General features: G+C 36.3%; 1 protein-coding gene across 4 annotated transcripts in view; it reads left to right on the top strand.

The window, feature by feature from the left end:
• PCDH15 (protocadherin related 15) overlaps positions 1 to 19,937 on the top strand; it is a 1,661,037-nt gene that overhangs the window by 770,218 nt on the left and 870,882 nt on the right. The window contains exon 1 of one of the 4 annotated variants that reach the window (XM_089314073.1): positions 2,964 to 3,264. The exons of the other annotated variants lie outside the window; for them this stretch is intronic. The gene's annotated coding sequence lies outside the window, so the exon portion shown is untranslated. Of the gene's footprint in view, positions 1 to 2,963; positions 3,265 to 19,937 lie in introns of those variants that run through there. 4 annotated transcript variants of the gene reach the window in all.

The raw sequence follows: 19,937 nt of genomic DNA, 5'->3' as shown, positions 1-19,937 counted from the left end.
TAGAAACAACTATGTCTACCTTGAATCCTGACAATAAAGGCATTCATAATTCAAAAAAATAATGTTGTTCAACATGAAATCATGGCAGACTTGTTGGTGTGAAACTGATTTCCCAGCCCCCAGGTTCCTGGTTGAGTTCTTAATGTGTGGTTGTAACAGTTTGAATCTTAACACTAAATGACTGCTGAAAATAACAAGTCTAGAATGGCTTGATCTCAGGCAACTCAGTGAGATACTGCATGTAATGAGCGAGGCTATTTTGATAATACTGCAGAAGCTTTTGTTCAGTAAAGCTTTAATCTGAGTTAAAAAAAAAATATCTTCCATACTCCCCTTTACTGTGCAGTTCCTATTGACATAAGGACTGGGTCTTCCTTCTAGAAGGTTGGGCAAAATCCTCTTATGTCTTGCTTTAGCAATGAGATATAGTTGAGAATAATGTATGAGTTGGTTTTACTTTGCTGTACTTTAATCAGATACATTGAAATGCTCCCTACCAGAGACTGGACTTGAAAGCCCATGAGAAATATCCTTTTTAGTTAGTATATAAATTTGCCAGGGCTAGTCCATGGAGTAAACAGCAACAAAAGAAGTAGACTTGCGTTATTAGCAAATTCTGTGTATAAACTTATTATCAACTCGTCAAGATTCCAAAAAAAAAATACAGAAAATAAAGTTTGTGTCTTTGACTTGCTATTTGCTTTTTAATGTTCATTAAATACCAATGCACAGATGAACTGGAAAGAACACAAATGTTTATCATAATCTTCACAGCTGTATATAAAATGTAGCCAAGTTTTGGCATAAGACTAGAGCATTATGTGCTTCTGTTATATTCTGTAAAATGTAAGAATATGTGTTTTATAAAAATATTTCACTATATATTTTTGTCCTTTGCTTTAAGCAATACATGCACATTTTATATCAATACATGCAAGTGAAAATATATACCTATTGAACGTATTCAAATGGCTATTTTGGGGAGGATAAACGAATGACAGAAAATTTACAGTTAAAAGAAATTGAGAAACATGTTTATTAAAAGATCATTGGAGTGCAAATCTACCATTCTGTCACTGCAATAATAATCACCATTAATCCGTAAGTCATTATGATATGTCCAGTTCCTAGGTATATGAATATATTTGAATACCTTTTGATTTTAGAAATGTAGCAGTTTATTTGATTTGTTTTTTTGTGATTTTTATAGATTGCATGGTTAGTACTTAGCCTCAACACACTAATATTAAAAGGACAAATCTTAGGCACCAGGGCTGTGGCGCAGTGAGTTAAGCCAATATCTGCAGCATCTGCACCCCATGTGAGCACTGATTGGAGTCCTAGCTGCCTCACTTCCAGTCCAGCTTCATGCTAATGGCTTGGGAAAAGTAGTAGAAGATGGCCCACGTGCTCGGACCCCTGTACCCAACTGGGAAACCTGAATGAATCTCCTGGTTCCTGGCTTCAGATTGGCCCAGCTCCAGCCATTGCGGCCGTGTGGAGAGTAAGCCAGGGGATGGAAGATCTTGCTCTCTCTTTTTGTCTCTCTCTTTCTCCCTGCCCATCTCTCTGTCTATAACTCTGCCTCTCAAATGAATAAATAAATCTTTAAAAATGATGTTATTCCCATGCAAATATATGCATTAAACATGGAAACTTTCAACACTATTTATTTTTATTTTTTCTTAAATAGAATAACGGTATCTTTATGTTAAATAATCTACCTTGTTCATGAAGAAGGCAGGTGCTCTGGGGTGTTTTTTCTGTAATGGTCTGCACTGTGTTATTTCCTGCCAGCCTCTGGATATTTGCTCTGCCACACCACTACTGTAATATATTCTGGCATTATTTTCATTTATGGATCCTTCCTTCTCAGAAGTTCAGGTAAATCGTGGGTAAAACATGACATGGACTTTTTTAAAGAAAAGATTTACTTATTTATTTGAAAGGCAGAGTTACACAGAGAGAGAAGGCGAGGCAGAGAGAGAGAGAAAGAGAGAGATTCTTCCATCCTCTGGTTCATTCCCCAGATGGCTACAACATCCAGTGCTGGGCCAATCTGAAACTAGGAGTAAGGAGCTTCTTCCAGGTCTACTACACAGTTGCAGGGGTCCAAGGACTTGGGTCATCTTCCCCTGTTTTCCCAGACCATAGCAGAGAGCTGGATGGGAAGTGGAGCAGCCAGGACTCAAACCAGTGCCCCTTTGGGACACTGGCACTGTAGGCAGCAGCTTTATCTGCTACCTAACAGTGCTGGCCCCTGTGACATGGACTTTAATAAATACTAGCCAGGGCAGATTCCTTAAGGAATCTATCCCTAATTTAGATAACAGAAGAACTTTTCTACTAGTTTGCATGCCCATCAATGCAATTTTGTGATAGGCATGTTTAAGAAACATGCTTACAGTGTGTTTCTCCATGTTACCCCCATATGCATCGAATGTGTTCATAAAAACCTTAAAAGTCTACTTTGGGTTTCTAAAGAATGTGCGAAGTTTCTTTATGCAGAAGTCAGGTAGAGGACTTGACATAAGAGAGTAGATTTTATGAAAGAGAGAGTAGAGAGACAGAGAGAAAAGGAGCCTAAGGGATTATTCTGACTTATCAGGAATATTGCTGTTGACTACAAGCTGCTGAACTTCCGAGTACTGGTGATGTAAAAGTAAAAATAACCAGACAAAAGAGAACAGAGAATCACCACTGAAAGGAAAGAGTACAATCAGGCAGCCTCTACCGATGATCAGTGGGACATCAAGTTGTCGTTTGGGGCTGTAGCACCTGCTACTAATTAGTGTGAAGAGCTCACCAGTCACTGTGTGGTTTAGCACGCTCAGCTCTCTCCTCTGTGTGCTGTGAGAAGCAGGATAGCTAATTGCTGTTGCTTCCGTGCCAGTGAATCAACTGCTGAGCTAACAGCGACAGATAGAGGGCAGGCAGATTCCTGCTAGCAGCTTAGAGTTAGTTGCTTGTGATAACTAAAGCTGTTGGCATACATCTCAGAACGTGGAGAATGATGGTATGCATTCTGAGTTAATATGTTGAGGTGTTTCGTTTTATTGTGCTTTTTAAATCTCTAGTAGTATTTTTTTTCTGATACGAGTGGATATCAATGCCTCATAGAAGCAAGAGGTGTAACGTGTAAGTGAATCGTCTTGGAATAAAATGAGCATTGGTTGTTTTGAAAGGGATGTGCAAGAGACAGTCTTGGCAAGAAAACTTGCTGCATAATCTTACATCGGCTAAAGATGAAACTTTAATCTGCAAGTAAGTTCTTGTTCGTATCCCCCTCTGTTTTCTTATTCCTTCAAATTTAAGATAGCAGTGAACTGCAGAGAAAGTTAAGACCTTGTTTCAGTACAATGCATCTCCGTCATGATAGCACTTTCTGTGATGTTTGCTCAAAGAGTAGTTATAATGTACAAGTAATTATTTGCTGGAAGTGTGAACCTACCACTTCTTATTCTTCCTGATTACTGTGTGCTGTTGTAATTTTCTTGAGATATTAATGTAATTGTTACAAAGACACATGCTTTTGAATTATAGTTTTATCTGGTTTGTCATTTAAAGGAAATGCAATCTTCAACCACTTTCTCCACTTAACCGTCCTGATAAAATATAGAAAAAAGGCATCAGGATCAATGGGCTATGTTTTCGTTTTGTGTGTGCAAATACTGATGTTTGGTTTACATGTAGTAGTTGCTAGAGGTTATAGTTGGTAGGAAAGTTAAAGCAGCTAAACGAGTATCACAATGAACAGTATTGTGTTTCTTGTTGTATCATAGTATAGACTAACTTTTATGTTTTTATTATAGATTATTTGGTACATTAGAATATGTATCCCTTTTTACAGGTATCTGCAAATGTTAGCTTCTTCAAATTTGAGCCTAGGTTAACTTTATTCTTGAAATCCAAAAATTAATATTAGAAAATATGTTTTCCACTTTGTGGTAGAATCCTTGCCTTAAAAACATACCTTAGTAGCTATAAGGACCTAACTAAGAAGTTAGAGGCTCCGTCTACTGATACTCAAATGGGTATCTGTGTGTGCACAGATGGTCCTCGATTTGATGAGGTTGTAGAATGTATGCAAAAGGACTTTGATAATTGGAATATAATATGATGGCCCCAGGTAAGGTTAACTCCAACTCATCCTCACTTGCTTTCATAAAGACCCAATTGTCAAACCTAGTAACCAAATACTTAAGTTATTGTGTTGCTTAACATTAGAGCAGCAAATAATTTATAAAAGAGGCATATGTTATGCATAGTGGAGTGCTTCCCAAAGTTTACACAGCATTAGGCAGCTTTTTTATATATGTTCACGTGAACTTATTTTTTACAGTAAGTTGCTGCTACTGTGTGCTTCTTTAGTTTGTTTAAGGTACAGCTAAGTGTGAGTCAGTGCATTTATCTGTACGTGGGCATCTTCAAGTTTCAGCAACTTGATCCCCTTGACTGGTAGACGCATTCTACTATGAAATAAAAGTGCGATTTAATGGGTGCCCAATTCCACGGAGTGGCGACCTCCTCACCTCTCAGCTGTTGCAATGATGTACTGTGTAGTGAATGTAATCCACATAACTTTGACACAAAAACTACCCCTAAACTTTAACCATCAAGAAACTGAGCAAGTCAGAGTTTGTGCTACTTAAGTGTTACTTGGTTCTCTAGAAAATGATATGGTTGTTTTGAATATTATTTATGAAGAGCTTTGAATAAATCATTTTCTAGATTTGCAATACTGTAATATATTCACTAATATTGTTTGATAGGATAAATTTTTGAACTATAAAATTAGTTTTACAAAACAGCATCATTCTTTTTAAAAATGCTTCAGAGTTCAATGCCAGTGCAGTTTTTTTTTGTCTTTTCACTAAATTTTGCCATGTATTCATTGTGTCTTTTTATCATCCAACTTTAATAGCAGACAGATATAAATTATTTTATTATCTGCAAAAATTCCCTAATAATTTGGCATACATCCTAAATTAGAAATTAGTACACACATCAGATGTATGTCAAGCAAATATATCTTGAGTAATTATTGATTCCTTTCTGTTATCACCTGATCATGTGGGATTTTACTCCCTGGAAAAATAATAATCCATTCTAACAATAGTAGAAAGTAAAACAAAAATCTAAATTCTCTAAATGTGTGTGAGTGTAGATGAGTATGCTACCATCATGTGTACAGGTACAATTTCAGACGTAGGAACTTTGATTTTTACCCTCATAATCTAAAATGATGTGAAACTTCTTTCCTAAATAAGCTGTCATCTCAACTTTTTTTCCATTACAGATGCCTCTTCTCTGTATTTAACTTTTATTGTAACCCTAACACTGGGCAGAAATACATTGTTTTAAGTTCCACTCAGGATCTCAATGTATGAATAAACTCAGTTTGGCATAAGTCATCAAAACAAACAGCCCACATTTCTTCTTGATGGAGTTTGTATATTTGTCATCTAAAAGTTCAATTTTACTTGAGACTCTCCATGGAGTAGATTTTGGTGTTAATCATGTTTTTTTATTTCCTTTTGGATATGAGTTGTTATTACTGGGACCACTGGTATACCATTTTGTCACATGGAAAATGAGACTATATAATTATGTTTTAAAAAATATGTTTTTGCTTGACAGAGGTGACTTTCCAAACTGTTTTTGTTACTCTTAACTAAAAGTTTGTTTGTATGTAGCTATGTATCCTTTTTTCATAGGATTTTTACTTGTTATCACTTTATAAAATGACAAATTGTGGATTTAAAGCTCACAATGACCTAAGGGGTGTAATATATTAGTCTCATGCTCATATATACTGGGAAGAAATGTGGGGATTCATTAGTGTTCACAGTCAATTTTGGGTGAGAAAAAAAAGGCGTACTGCAAGTAGATTATGGCAAGATTATTTCTTCTTGGTAGAGTTTTAGAAATTAAATTAATGCATAGCTTTAAGTTGAATACTAGACTCATCTAGATTGAAATGGGTGACAAGACAGAGAATATACCCAGAAACTATAATCATAACTGTGACTTAGTTTCCCATGTGGATGGGAGAGGGGGAAGGAGGTAATTTTAAATGTGAGTATGAATAGTGTGGCCTTAAAAGTAGAATCATCACCTGTAATGTAAAAATGAAACAGTCAGGTTTGAAAGCAAATGATGTGATCTCAGCCTGACAGCGAGTCACCCACTAATGAGTAAAATGGTGACATGCACACACACACACACACACACACACAAGTAATGTAAGGAGCATGGTAATCTCAGATACTGGCCCAAGAACAGCAGTTACTCTCCTTGGAAACCTCAGCACATTCTCTAAATGTTTATCCTGAGTGTCCTCATTTTAAGACTCAGCCTGAGTTTTTGTGCAGATCAACCATGAAAATTAACAAGAAACTTGTCAATTACTAAATTATGTAAAATACCATGAATTATTTTATTCTTCCAGCCATTATTTTTCAAGAAGATTGTGTGTGTGTGTGTGTGTGTGTGTGTGTGTGAATGATAACAGCAAGAAAATAATTTCCACCCTAAGGAGTGAAAGTTTCCACCTGTGCCCTGTAATGGACAAATTTGCTTTTATCTCACAAGTTGTTTAAAGGCTGCACTGAACCTTAAATATCAGATCATAGCTATTGAGGCTATAAATGTAAAAAGCCAAATAGTCATTATTTCAAGACACTGAAGAAAACAAAGCACTTCTCTCCTTCAGACTGGTAAATGGAAAAACCCAAAGCTTGTTGATTGTGCTCCTTCAGGGCTAAGAAATGGACAGGAGGTGTGGCTTTCTGTGTGGCATTTAGAGTATAAGCATTCTCAGGCCATGGCAGATGTGTAGTGCTTATTACTTGGAAAAGTCATTCACTCCAATGCTTAGTGAAAGGGCGGGTTTCAGACAGAATTAAGCACGGTTTCCTGCAGGGGGAGGATAGCGGTGTGTGCAATGAAGTGCATCATTCAAAGCGAGGCCAGCTAATGAATGCTCTTTCTGTTGTTCTCACAGAGGTGTCAGAATGAGCCTTTTCTGCTTCTGCATCACTGAATCCTTATGGAAATGCAAATTGTTTATCCAAGGACAGTGACTTTCCTTTTTGCTTTCTCACTTAAGGAACTGATTTCTTCAACTTTGCAGCATGCCACTAGAATCCTGAGAAGGGTCATTAAAGCTGGATGAGAGGTGGCTGTTTCTTTGGAACCTCACATCTCTGTCCAAGAGACAGATAGAGACCCAGAGAAGACACGGAGAGACTCCAACAGAGACACACCTCAGGGAAAGACACAAAGATAGTGACATGAGGAAATAGAGAAATAAAGACCCAGAGAGACAAAGAGAACTAATGAAAAACACACAAAAAGATAAAGGAAGTGGAGAAGGAAACTGAAATACTCATTGAGAAAAGAATAGAGAAAGAGGATGAGAAGGAGAAAGAGAGATCGTGGTAGACAGAAGGAAGAAAGGGGACGAGAGAGGAAGGTAGAAAGATAAATTTCTGCCTATATTGAGTGATTTTATAATTTGATTCATATACATGAAGTACCCTTGTACAAGACCAAAATCAAGGAATGTCCCGGTAAACAGGGTTTGATACTCGCCCTCAGATTTATCGTCCCTGCCATCATCATGGTGAATATTTTGACAGAAATCTGGAAAGCAGGCTTTGAAGTCAGAGCTCAAATCAAATCCTTTTTGCATTATCCTTTCTGCCTGAAATATAGTAAGTCATTTCATACTGATAGGCTACAGTTGCTTTCCCTGGAAAACCCAGATATTAAGGCTGGAATTGTGGTGCAGCAGGTTAAGCTGCTGCCTGTGGTGCTGGCATCCAATATTGGAACTAGTTCAAGTCCCAGCTGTTCTACTTCCGGTCCAGCTCCTTGCTTAACGTGCCTTGGAAAGCAGTGATAGATTGTCCAAATCCTTTGGTCCCCACACCCACGTAGGAGATGATGAAGCTCCTGGATCTTGGCTTTGGCCTGGTCCTTGTGGCCATTTGGAGAGTGAACCAGCAGAAGGAAGATCTCTCCCTCTTTCTCTCTCTCTCCCTCTCTCTCTCTCTCCCTCTCTCTCCTATACTCTGCCTTCAAAATAAAATAAATGCAGGTGACATTTTCAACCTCATAGCCTTGCTTTTTGAATTAAATGAAAGGACATAAATCACTTGGGGCTTTGTATAATATATTTTAGTAATTCCAGTAACTAGCTTAGTGTCCAGAATTTACTAAGTACTCAATAAATATTTAATGTATGCATATATATTTGCTCTGAATATTAGTTTCCATGGACCAAGGGAAAGCTATAATGATACTTTGGTATTTACTATAAAGCATTGCAATAAACTGCTAATTTTCTCTGTGTGCTTTTCATAGAATAGTAGTACTGATTGGTACGGTTGCTGAGTAGCTATCTTCCTGCTGTCAATCCTGTTTTCTTAAAACCAATGTTTTGATCATGAGCATTTATTTTCAACTGGTTGTGACTTTTGATCATTTTACTTTGTTATTTAGTAAAACGACTTTGTGGAGAGAATAAAAGGTAGGAATTTAGAAAATAAATGCAGGTTTATAGTAAGAAGAGTAAAGATGGAGTAAAGACAAGGAAAATAAATATCTGAATTGGAAGAAAGCATAAAATTGAGTAATGGGGATGATTTTTTGAGCTTTTTATTAACTTATTATCGTTTTATTTGAAAGGTAGACAGATAGAGACCTTCCATCTACTGGTTTACACCTAAATACCTGCAACAGCCAGAGCTGTGCCATGCTGAAACTACAGCCTGACTCCATCTGTGTCCCCAGTGGGTGGCAGGGAATAGGTACTTGAGTCATCACTTGCTTCCTCCCAGGGTGCACATTAGCAGGAAGCTGATTCACAAGCGGTATATCCAGGACTTGAACCAGGCACTCTGACATGGCATTCAGGTGTCCCATGTGGTGACTTAAATGTGGTGCCAAATGCTCACCCTGAAAGTCTTTTTTTTTTTTTAAATATATAAGGTGAACACATGCTTGATTTTCTGAGTTCTAATAAGAGCTAAGAAAAAATACCATTTTAAAATGCTCATGTTTTATCAATGAAAATGTTTATCATAAAACCAGAACAGTTTTCCTAGTTGTAAAGTGGAATATGAGAGAATAAAGCATACTGCCAGAAAATAATTGAAGTACTGAAAATTTAAATTTCAGTTTCATGTTTTCTTTTATTTGAACTGTAAAAATAATTCTTGATTTTTTAAAGTTTGAGCTGTTTTCACCTAAACAAGTATTCCTGACTGCATTTGGAGAATAGCTAAGAATGTTTGAATGAATTTGGTTTGAATGTTTTTGTCTACTTTCTTTGATCTGTTAAATTTGTTTGATAAAAGAAGGAAGAAAGAATATTCAGCGTCTACTGTGTGCCAGGCACTATGCATGGTGCTTTTATATATGTCAACCATTTACCCTCTATAAGGTGGTGGAGAACCTATTTCCTCTCCTTGATTAATTTTCTTTGAGTGTCTCTGCATGAGTCCCTTCATCTAAGATGTGTTGACAATCTGTCTGTTATACAACCTTACTTTCTATCTGATACTGCGAGCATGTATTACAATGCTCTGTTTTGGAGCGTTAGCTATTGTTACACTCCCGTGCTAACGTTTCGCAGAAAAGGATAGCAATAAATGCAGGCATCTTCACAAGTTTACTGAGAAATTGGCGCCCACAATATACTAGGTTCTGAATAACATACATTATGTGAATATTTTTACTTTGTATTCATAAATCTAGGTTAAAAATAGAGTAAAATTCAACAGAGCTTGAGATAATAAGTCTCCACTTTGTTATTTTCTCAAATAACTTTCCAAATGATGGTACCTTCAATGGGGGCAGTGTGTTTGAAACAATAAGTGAAAGAACATCTTGGAATGGTTGTGAAATATAATACATGCTAATGAACAGTTGCCATCAATATACATGCATACGTTTGTGTGCTTGTATGTGAGTGTGTGTGTAATCAGCAAAGTTCCTTAGATTTATTGTTTGTTTTAATCAAAGCAGTAGGTATACCTGGTTAAAAAACATCAACTTGGTGTCCAGCAAAAATTATACTATTTCCTCTAGTCATGTGCACTTACACAAGTATGTTCTTTTTTAGGGCATTTCTTCCTTAATTTGTGTCTGCATTTCTAAATTAAATGCTTAAGATGTTATCCCATGATTCATGATTCAAGGTATTAGATTTAATTTCCATTATAACACTAAACATGTGTCTCCTTACACCACAATTACCCTTTTAATCCTACATGAAGTTTCAAGTTCATAATATGTTATAAATTCTGGTTACATTAACATGCAAATACTATACCAACAACAGACTATTTTGTTTTGTATTTTTCCATCATTAATACATGTATTTTTGACTACTTTTCTGAATACCTATCTTAATTTTTTTTCCAGGCATTACAGAGATGTAGTCAATAAATTTTCCCTAGCCTTCAGACATACTAACCTCCTGGTTCCATGTTGTTTCAGGATGGCAGCCCTCCTTTCAGTAATATTGGGTCTCTGTTTTACACTGCCTTATTGCCTCTGACTGGGGCTAACAGGATCTTTCCTATGGGGCCATATAGCCACCAGTAGGAGGAGCTCTGGAGGGTTGACTTAAAGGTTGACTCACTGATTTATTGCTGCTGGGTGTCTGTAGAAGCTGTTCCCTATTGGCTTCCCTGACACCAAGGTTGGGATGAAGTGGAGTACTGACTAGCCTTATTTACAACACTTTTTTCAGAGTCACTGATGCCCAATGGTGTTGAAAGCCAGCCCTCCTGAGCCCTACTGAAACTGGTTAATAGTGATGGGGTGAGGACAGAAGCCCACAGGTGATAAACCCAGCTGTGCTCACACTGCCTCCTTAATTAACTCTGTTTGTATTGGATTGGAACCTGGCTCACCTGCTGGAGGACCCTGCTGAAATCACAGCGAGGTTGGGGTTGGGGACTCAGAATTCCTGCTTCTATATGGTGGGGAATGGAAAATTAGCTTCCCACCTGTTGGCACTCAACCAAACATACTGTATTAGAAAGGGATCTCCAGAGACACACAGTCATAGGAAATTAGATAGAGATATGGATGGACAGATAGTCTACTAGGTAGGTGGGTAGCTAACTACCTAGCTAGCTAGCAATATATAGACACAGAGAGATTGGTTCCTACAATGATGGAGGTTAAGAAATCCCAAAATTCACATTTAGTTTTGCCACCTCTTTGTCCTTGTGTATAATATTTAAAATTGTTCCTATAAAGAAAACAAATGTGGAATAAGTATTTTCAATCAATCTGATATCTTAAACTCACAAATCTGCCTTTCAAAATTAACAAAAAGATGTTTCATGGAATTATTGTCTTAAAAATAATTCATTTAAGCATGAAACTTGTAAATTAAAATGGTATTATAATAGAAAGATACCAAAATATGCCAATTAGCTTCCTTAAAATGACTATGATTATTGCTTCTTTGCAAAGCTTTGCTTTTGAAACTAGGTATAATTTTATTTTTTATACATGTGAATTCTTATTGAGTCCACTTAATCCTGTACCTTTTCTTTAAAGCATGAACAAGAGTGTGCATGCACACAGGTGCACACACACACACACACACACACACATATCCCTAACCCGAGTCCAGGTTCACCATCTCCCTCATCTCTGCTGCAGTGCCATTTAATATAGAGCATGAATGTTGAGAGCCTAGCAGGAGGAAGGAATGAGCTGTTAGACAACTTATCAGGCAATTCTGTCTCCTACAGATTTTCAACAAGTCACAGCGTAAGAATTTAAGACAGGACAAAACAGAAACAAGCTTTTGGATAAGGTACAGCATATTCACTCAAAGTGTATGTTTTAGGGTTGTGGTAGTGTTGTTGCTTGGCTTTGGAAAGAGATTCTTTGAAGTGTTGTAGACTATATTGGTTTTTGAATCAATTTTAAGTTATGTATATTTTAAGCCATCATTACTTTAAAGTTACTGATATTATCTTGTAGGAAAAGGCACATTTCCTGAGGCATCCAATGTTGCCTCCTGCCCTTTATATTCAAGATTATTCTTGTGGAGACAGGAATGGTTATTTGGGAATCTGAAATAGTAAATGACTAAGATTCCATGGGATACTATTCTATAATGAGCTAGATTCATAAGTTTGAATTCAGCTTCAAATTCAGTGAACCTTGAGTGAATTCTTAAATCAAAATGACTGTTTCTATTGTAATATGTCTTTCACCTTTACTGCTTCCCTGAAATGCCATGCACTGATTTCACCAATGACCTCCTACTTCTTAAAGTCAGTGAGATATTTTAGGCATTATCTTGCTGTAAGTACTGACTATTCCATTGTCTTTGAATAACTTCTTCGTTGTTTTTCATAGTACAGCTTTCAGTTTCTTTTACTTCATTTTGTTTGCGGTTCTTATTTGCTAAATTTTAGCTCTCAAAACAGTTTGGGGTAATTTTTTAGGCCATTCATAACTTGGTATGTCTTATATATTAATTTTCTCAGATAAGATTCCAGGGGATTTTGTTTTCTGCTCTTATTCCCTATAATATCTGATATCCTTGGTGGTCAAAGTTTTAATTTCTTTCTGTAGATGCAAGCTAAATTTATATTTGTCCAAGTTTCATTAGACATATCTGATCTACAAAATCAGCTGATTTTCAGAACTTCACCTTACATAACCTCTGTGCATTTCAACATGTGGAAATTATCCTGTGCTCTCCTTGTATTCCCAATTCCTAACCCCTCCTTTTTCCTTATGTTCGAATTTCATTAACTAATGGCAACTAATATCAAGTTGTGGCCCAAATCCTATATATCAGTCTTGATTTCCTCTTCTCTTTCTCTGCTTGTATTTCAAATGTCAAATTTTCCTGTTAAATCCACTTTCACATTCCTTTAGAGTCCATTCTTTGAGGTCTTCATATTTCTCACCTGATATCCAACTCTCCTATTTCCTCATTCTGTTTTCCTTCCTGTGCCCCCCGCCCCCTTTCTCATTGTCACCAGTTTTTCTCTGCAATACTGCCAATTCTTGTAATGGTATTGCCTTGGTAAGGTGTCCCAACTTTTCTCATTCTGTTTAGCCAGGCTTTTCTAGGGACACATTCTCTGACTCAAAATAGAGGGGAAAAGAAAAGGTATTGGTATAGGTAATTAAAATGCCACAGATGTAAATCTGACTTGCTAGTAGCATAGAGTGAAGCCCAAAGAAGACTTTGGATTGCTATGTCTTCATTAGCTGTCTTTGTTAGCTAAATCTTTCTGAAAATCCAATTGTGTGACCTCTAAGCTTCTGATAGCCAACATTTAGGTGAAATAAAAAGAAAATCTCAGTATTAAGTCTGTTCATCCTAAGTCTTATTCTGTACCACCGATTTCTGGAGAAGAGTTAGTATAGATTTAGTGTGACTTGCCTTGCAAAACAGAATATTTGTAAGTAACATGCAATAAATATTAAGCATTTTCATACTCTAAACCAAATTGTTTATAGTTCTCACACTGATTTTTTAATATTGATTTATTTATTTGAAAATCAGAGTTACAGAGTGAGAGAAAGAGAGAATCTTCCATCCACTGATATACTCCAAATGGCCTCAATGGCTGGCGCTGGGCCTTTCGAAGCCAGCAGACAGGAGCTGCTTTCGAGTCTTCCACTGGGTGCAGGGGCCCAAGCACTTGGACCATCCTGCACTGCTTTCACAGGCCATTAGTAGGGAGCTGGATTAGAAGTCGAGCAGCCAGGACTTGAACCAGTATCCATATGGGATGCTGGTGCTGTAGGCAGTGGCTGCACCCTCTATACCACAGCGCCAGCCCAAGTTCTCACACTAATGTTAACTATGACATAATTATGTGTGAATATTTAGATATATTTTCTTTTTTTATAAATAATTTCCTTTTTAAAAAAGATTTATTTATTTGAAAGAATTACACAGAGAAAGGAGAGGCAGAGTGTGGTCTTCCATCTGCTGGTTCACTCCCCAGTGACCACAAAGGCCAGAACTGTGGGGATCCTAAGACAGGAGCCAGGAGTTTCTTCTGGGTTTCCCACAAGGGGCCAGGGGGCCATCTTCTACTGCTTTCCCAGGCCATAGCAGAGAGTTGGATTGGCAGAGGAGCAACTGGGACTAGATCCCGTGCCCATATGAGATGCCGGTGCTTCAGGCCAGGGCGTTAACCTGCTGTGCCACAGCGCCAGCTCCAGATATATTTTCTAAAACATCACATCCAAAGATTCAAAGATATGTACTCTTTAGGTAAAGGATTTTTTCATACATTGTGTATACTTAACTATATAACAATAAATAATACTATATATTAACAAATAGCATATATTTTAAATTTGTTTTTTGTTTGATTTCATTTTTTATGTAATTGTTCTTAGTTGCTTATTTTCATCTCTATGTCAAACATACCTGGATTCCAGGTTATACCTATACCCTGTTGTTAACATGTATTTGTCATCTGTTCTATAAAGTTTTTTTCTAAGCTTTTTTTTAAAGTGAGTTTATTGAAAAATTAAAAGACTTGATTGTTTGATGTGATTCATTTCTGAAGAGATACTTTTGTGGATCTAGTTGACATTCTCTTCAAAGGTGAAACCTTTAAAGCTAAATAATTTAGGCCTACTAAATTTGGAGGTTAGTCTTGTAAGCTAAGTTAGCAAAATCTAACAACTCCAATGATGTTACGTACCAACATAAATATCTTATATAGTCAACACTGAAAGGAATTATCCAAGATAATTGCAATACACGTAAATTGGAAAAGCACAATTGTGGTAAATAACATGAGAGCCTACCATACCATATTTGATTTTAGTCTCATTGCTTAAAAATAATAATTATTATTATCTTAGTAATAAGCACAAGATGAGGGGATGAATATCAAAAATAATGTAAAGAATAAAGTATAAGAACCTATGATTTGTCATTTCATTGTATTGGCAAAGACTCAAGGTTTCATAAAATAATATTCTAGCAAACACCTTATTAGAATTTCTACTTTAAATTCTTATCCTATTCATATTTATATTCCCAACAACAGTGACCTGTAGGGTGCCAACATGTTTATTAAATGAATAAATCTGAATAGTTTTTCAGAGCCAGTGTTGTGGCATAGTGAATTAACTGCCACTGGCAGTGCCAATATCCCATAAAGGCACCGGTTCAAGTACTAGCTGCTGCACTTCTGATCTAGGTACCAGCTAGTGAACCTGGGAAAGCAGCAGAGGATGGCCAAGTGCTTGGTCTGCTGCACCCAGGTGGGAGACCTGGGGGAGGCTCCTGGCTTCGACTTGTCCTGGACCCTGTCATTGCAGCCCTTTGGGGAGTGGACCACCAGATGGAACTCCCTCTTCCTCTCCCTCTGTCTCTCTCCCCCTCTCTCTTTGTAAATGCCTTTCAAATAAATAAAATAAATCATTTTTTAAAAAAAACCTTCAGAATAGTTTTCCAAGTAATCTGTTTCTTGTGAATAATCTATTTTTCATTTATTAGGTTCTATAAAATGCATAATTATTATAAATATTTGAAATCTGATTTGCTTAAGTGTTCTGAAAATACTACTAAGGAAACATTGCCAATATTTTACCTGGTCTTTTGGAAGAGGCTTGTGTATGGAAGATGCTTTCTAGAATCCACTACCGTATAATTAGTGGCATGTAGTGATGTAACATAATCAAGTGCCTGTTTTGGATGAGTATACAATTGTATGATTCATTCAACAGCTCTATCAGAATTTCAGAATGGGCTCCCCAGATGATGTGATCTTCTTAGAAATCTGCTTGTATGGACTAGCTGATGAGAGCATGGGAGGCATGCTACCATTTAGTTACCATTTATTTACCATATATTCTCAAATCACTCAATGGTGATAGATGGCGATGATTAGACTTTCATTTCCAGTAATCTCAGAAATCAATCACAATTTTCATATCACTAAACCTGCAGAAATGAAGAAGCAGTTTACATCATAAGTATGGCTTCTCAGTATATTTCCTGAAGGAATACATGTAGATTCCAAAATAAATACTTCAATCCATAGCTCTAGGAAGTCAAGAATTAAAAAAAAAATTAACAATAATATATCTTCATAAATAAATTTCAAATGTTTGTTATATTTTCACTACAATTAAAATTTCAGGCAACACAGTTTTGGTGTATATGGCCAATAGTTTCCAGTATTAGAAAATTTCTTTTTTTTTAGGTTATTTATTTTTTTGAAAGGCAGATATCCAGAGAGACAAGGAGGGAGAGAGAGAGAGTCTTCCATCTGCTGGTTTACTCCGCCAGTGGCCACAATGACCAAGACTAGGCCAGGCCAAAGCTGGGAGCCAGGAGTTCCTTTCTGTTCTCCCATGTGGATGGAGGGCCCCAGGGACTTAGGCCAGCTTCTACTGCTTTCCCAGGCAATTAAAAGGGAACTGGATCAGAAATGGAGCAGCCAGGACTCAAACCGGCACCCATATGTAATGCTGGCATGGCAGGCAGCAGCTTGACCCACTGTGTCACTACACCAGCCTCTCCATTTTGGTTTTAATAAATCAAATATATAGATAGAGATATAATCATACAAAGATATTTAAGTGTATGTGTAATGTAAATCATTAGGAATGTTTGAGATTTTTACTGTTTTGATATTTTTAGGAATACTGAATGTATGAGAACATCAAATATTCTTTTTTGGTAGTGGTTCAGTAAAAAAGAATCATTAAAAACATCTAAAATGAATTCTAATACCCCGGTTCTGAACTGCTGAGGTGCTCTAATTAAGTAAGTCTAATATTTTTTTCACTTACAAAATATAAGCAATATGTTTGGATAAGAAAAATACTATCTTTTTTTCCCAGTTATGCTAATTAACTCACATCAAATTTATCTAAGTTCTTAATAGATATGGCTGGTGAATGTCTCACAGGAAAAACTAGATTTTCTGTTTATACTTTCGTAATGATTCTTTTGTGGTTACAAAAAACCTAAATGTAAATTATACAAATCTCTATGTGAATAAAGATAATTATATTTATTATGGTTATTTTATAGTATCTATTGTTATCTTAACTATATTACTGGTATAATATGAATATAATGAAAAGAAAATGTAAACAACCCATTTCATGAACAAATTCATAGCTTGATTTTTTATCACAGAGATGTACAAAGTAATAGCCATAAACAGTACAAGTTAGTTTCAATTACAATTATTTTCATCTCTTTATATCTTATCCTTATACTGCTGATTTTTTTCTGTTTATGCACATTAATATGAATAGATAGATAAAATATTCCCAGTGATTGTTTATTTTTTAACGAATTTCTGGAGACACTGACTTCTCATAGTTTTCAACTGTCATTTCAATGAATGTAGACAATGAAGTGAAATGGGTGAAAATACTACAAAATCACTGATCGATATATCAGTCATTTTTCTTATTGTTAAGAATTCTTTGTAACAACCTCAAAATCTCTATGGCATAAAGTGATAAATTGTTTTTTCTTATGCTTCTGGGAGAATCAACTTAACATCTCTTTTGACTTTCTGGACTCACCTATATTGTCCACTAGTTGATCTGCACTGATTCTGGCTGAGAATATGGAAGCTACTTGGCTGTGTTTTCCACATCTCATCCTCTAGGCTGTCATGTAATTTTATCATGTTAATAAAGAAGGTAGAAAATTTAGGGCTGCCCAAACATTTGGGTGCTTGCAAATTTTTCATCTGTTAGGACTCAGAGCAAAATAAAATAAAAATACAAAAACAGAAGGCAATGGGAAAGATAAAGAATTGGAGATATTACTATTAATAGGACATTATAAAATTGTTTAGGGGATTTATCATTTTCAAGAGTAAAACCGAGATGCAAAGAAATCAAATGGTGGTTCATACTTGGAGGTACAGTGTCTGGGAATTCTCCTTGTGAATAGCAGTATCCTAGTAACTGTCCAAGAATAGGACATAGGATCTTGTCCTGAAAGAGAGAAGGCATGCTCTGTAGAGCCACCACATGGTAGATCAGGAATCAGGAGCAACTGTGGCCACTCGGCATTGGAGAACATAGAGAATGGATAAGGATTGCCAAAGATCATTCAGACCACTGGTGCCATGCGATCCAATTTCAGCAAGGAAGATTGGAGGAGAATGAAATACCTCATTAGCTAATGAATCTGACACCTAATTCTGGCTTTGAATGAAAAGTTGGATTCCACACTCTGGGAGATAACAGAGTTAAAGTTTATTGCTTTTTTGTTAGTGATGTTTTAATTGTAAAATAGATTCACATAGGAATTATTTCTTGATCATGAAGCGATTAAAGTGATGGGGGCTCATGTTAGATGCTAAATTAACAGATACGAATTGTGGAATTCCTTCAGGGCTTTCTCTCCATGTAGGTTTACTTCAGCTACTACTAGTCCTAAATATAGGAGAAAAAAAATGCCTTGCTACCTCAATTCTAAGTGGAGATGGAGAAATAAATGAGGCTGGATTTTTAAAATATTTATCTCTGCAGACACAGAATTTAAGATTTCTCCAAGGAACTATGTGTTGATATTTCCTTGCCTCAGCCTAAATTTACAAAATACAGGAATAAAGAATCTTGAAAGATAAGTAATCACTTGCATTTATGTTGATACACAAGTTGATTGTACACACAAACTATAAGACTTTGCCTTCACTGTTGAAGAATGTTGAGGCAAGTTCCCTTAGGAATACTGTTTAGACCAAAAGAAGACCTATTTATCACAGGTGTGCAGGGAATAAGTCTTTCTGTTACTCCTTAAGTAGTCTCTCAGGAAAGAGATAAGATGCTTATTGGACATTACCCTATCTCGGAGCTTATTAGAGGTTAGAAAATAAAGCTTAGGAAAGGGGGAGAGGCTTGTGGGAGAAAAACAAAACATTTTATTCAAGTATTAATTCTGGAGTACAGATCCAGTTGGTAAAACAGAAGTGAGAAATTAAGGATGGCTCCATGAATCAGAAAAAAAAAATTGAATAGTTATTATTCTGAGTACCTAAAGTTCTAGAACAAGCTGTTATTTCCCAAGGGGAATAAATACAAGAGAAAGTCATTTTTTTCTGTAATGGCATTGATTTCAAGCTATTTTGGCTTCCTTTTGTTTTTGTTTTCTTTCCTGTGTTTTCTTCTGATGTGATTTTTTGTCATATTAGATAACTGACCTCTTTGTTCTGTTCCGAAATGAAGGCATATTTTTTGTCACTGTCACGGTTGTCTCAGGACTTACAGAGGGACTGACGACTGCCATAACAAGCGAAGTCACTCCTGAATGGCTGGTGGAATTGTGGAGGACAGCTGGGTGAAGTCAGGAAAATCTAAATAATATCTCATATAAAATTAACTCACTCACATATATCTAGTTGCTAATGATTCAGTACCATTCCAGTATGGTATATAACAAAATCAGAAAGCAGTAACAAAAATCTACTACACTTTTTACAGAAATGTACAAACAAATATCCTTGGCTTTTTGTCCTGTATTCATTTTCCTTTCTGGTGATAATATCAAAGTTTCCTTGTGAGAGACACATTTCTGCATCCATAATTCTAATACATGTAGTACTGTTGGTGATATCTTACCCCACTCTTCCATGTGTAAGCATAAGAATAAGCACGAGGTAACAGAAGCAGAGAGACTGTTTAGCACAGAAAATATACCCTAATCCAGGCCAGATAGAGCCAATGTTTATCATGCCTGGGATTTTGCCTTAAATCTAAGATGAAGGTCACTCTAATTCTATTTGTATATAAACACATAAGTACACACACACACACACACCTGTAAATAGTGGTTTTTTTTTTTGAAAAATGAGTACATTCTCTGTGTATTATTATTATTTTTATTTATTTATTTTTGACAGGCAGAGTGGACAGTGAGAGAGAGAGACAGA

The sequence above is a fragment of the Oryctolagus cuniculus genome, chromosome 15, assembly GCF_051225735.1.
Source record: "Oryctolagus cuniculus isolate XC-2025 breed Fujian yellow rabbit chromosome 15, ASM5122573v1, whole genome shotgun sequence".
NCBI lineage: Eukaryota > Metazoa > Chordata > Mammalia > Lagomorpha > Leporidae > Oryctolagus > Oryctolagus cuniculus.
The sequence above is the reverse complement of the archived record's forward strand: the minus strand, read 5'-3'. Positions and strand labels throughout refer to the sequence as shown.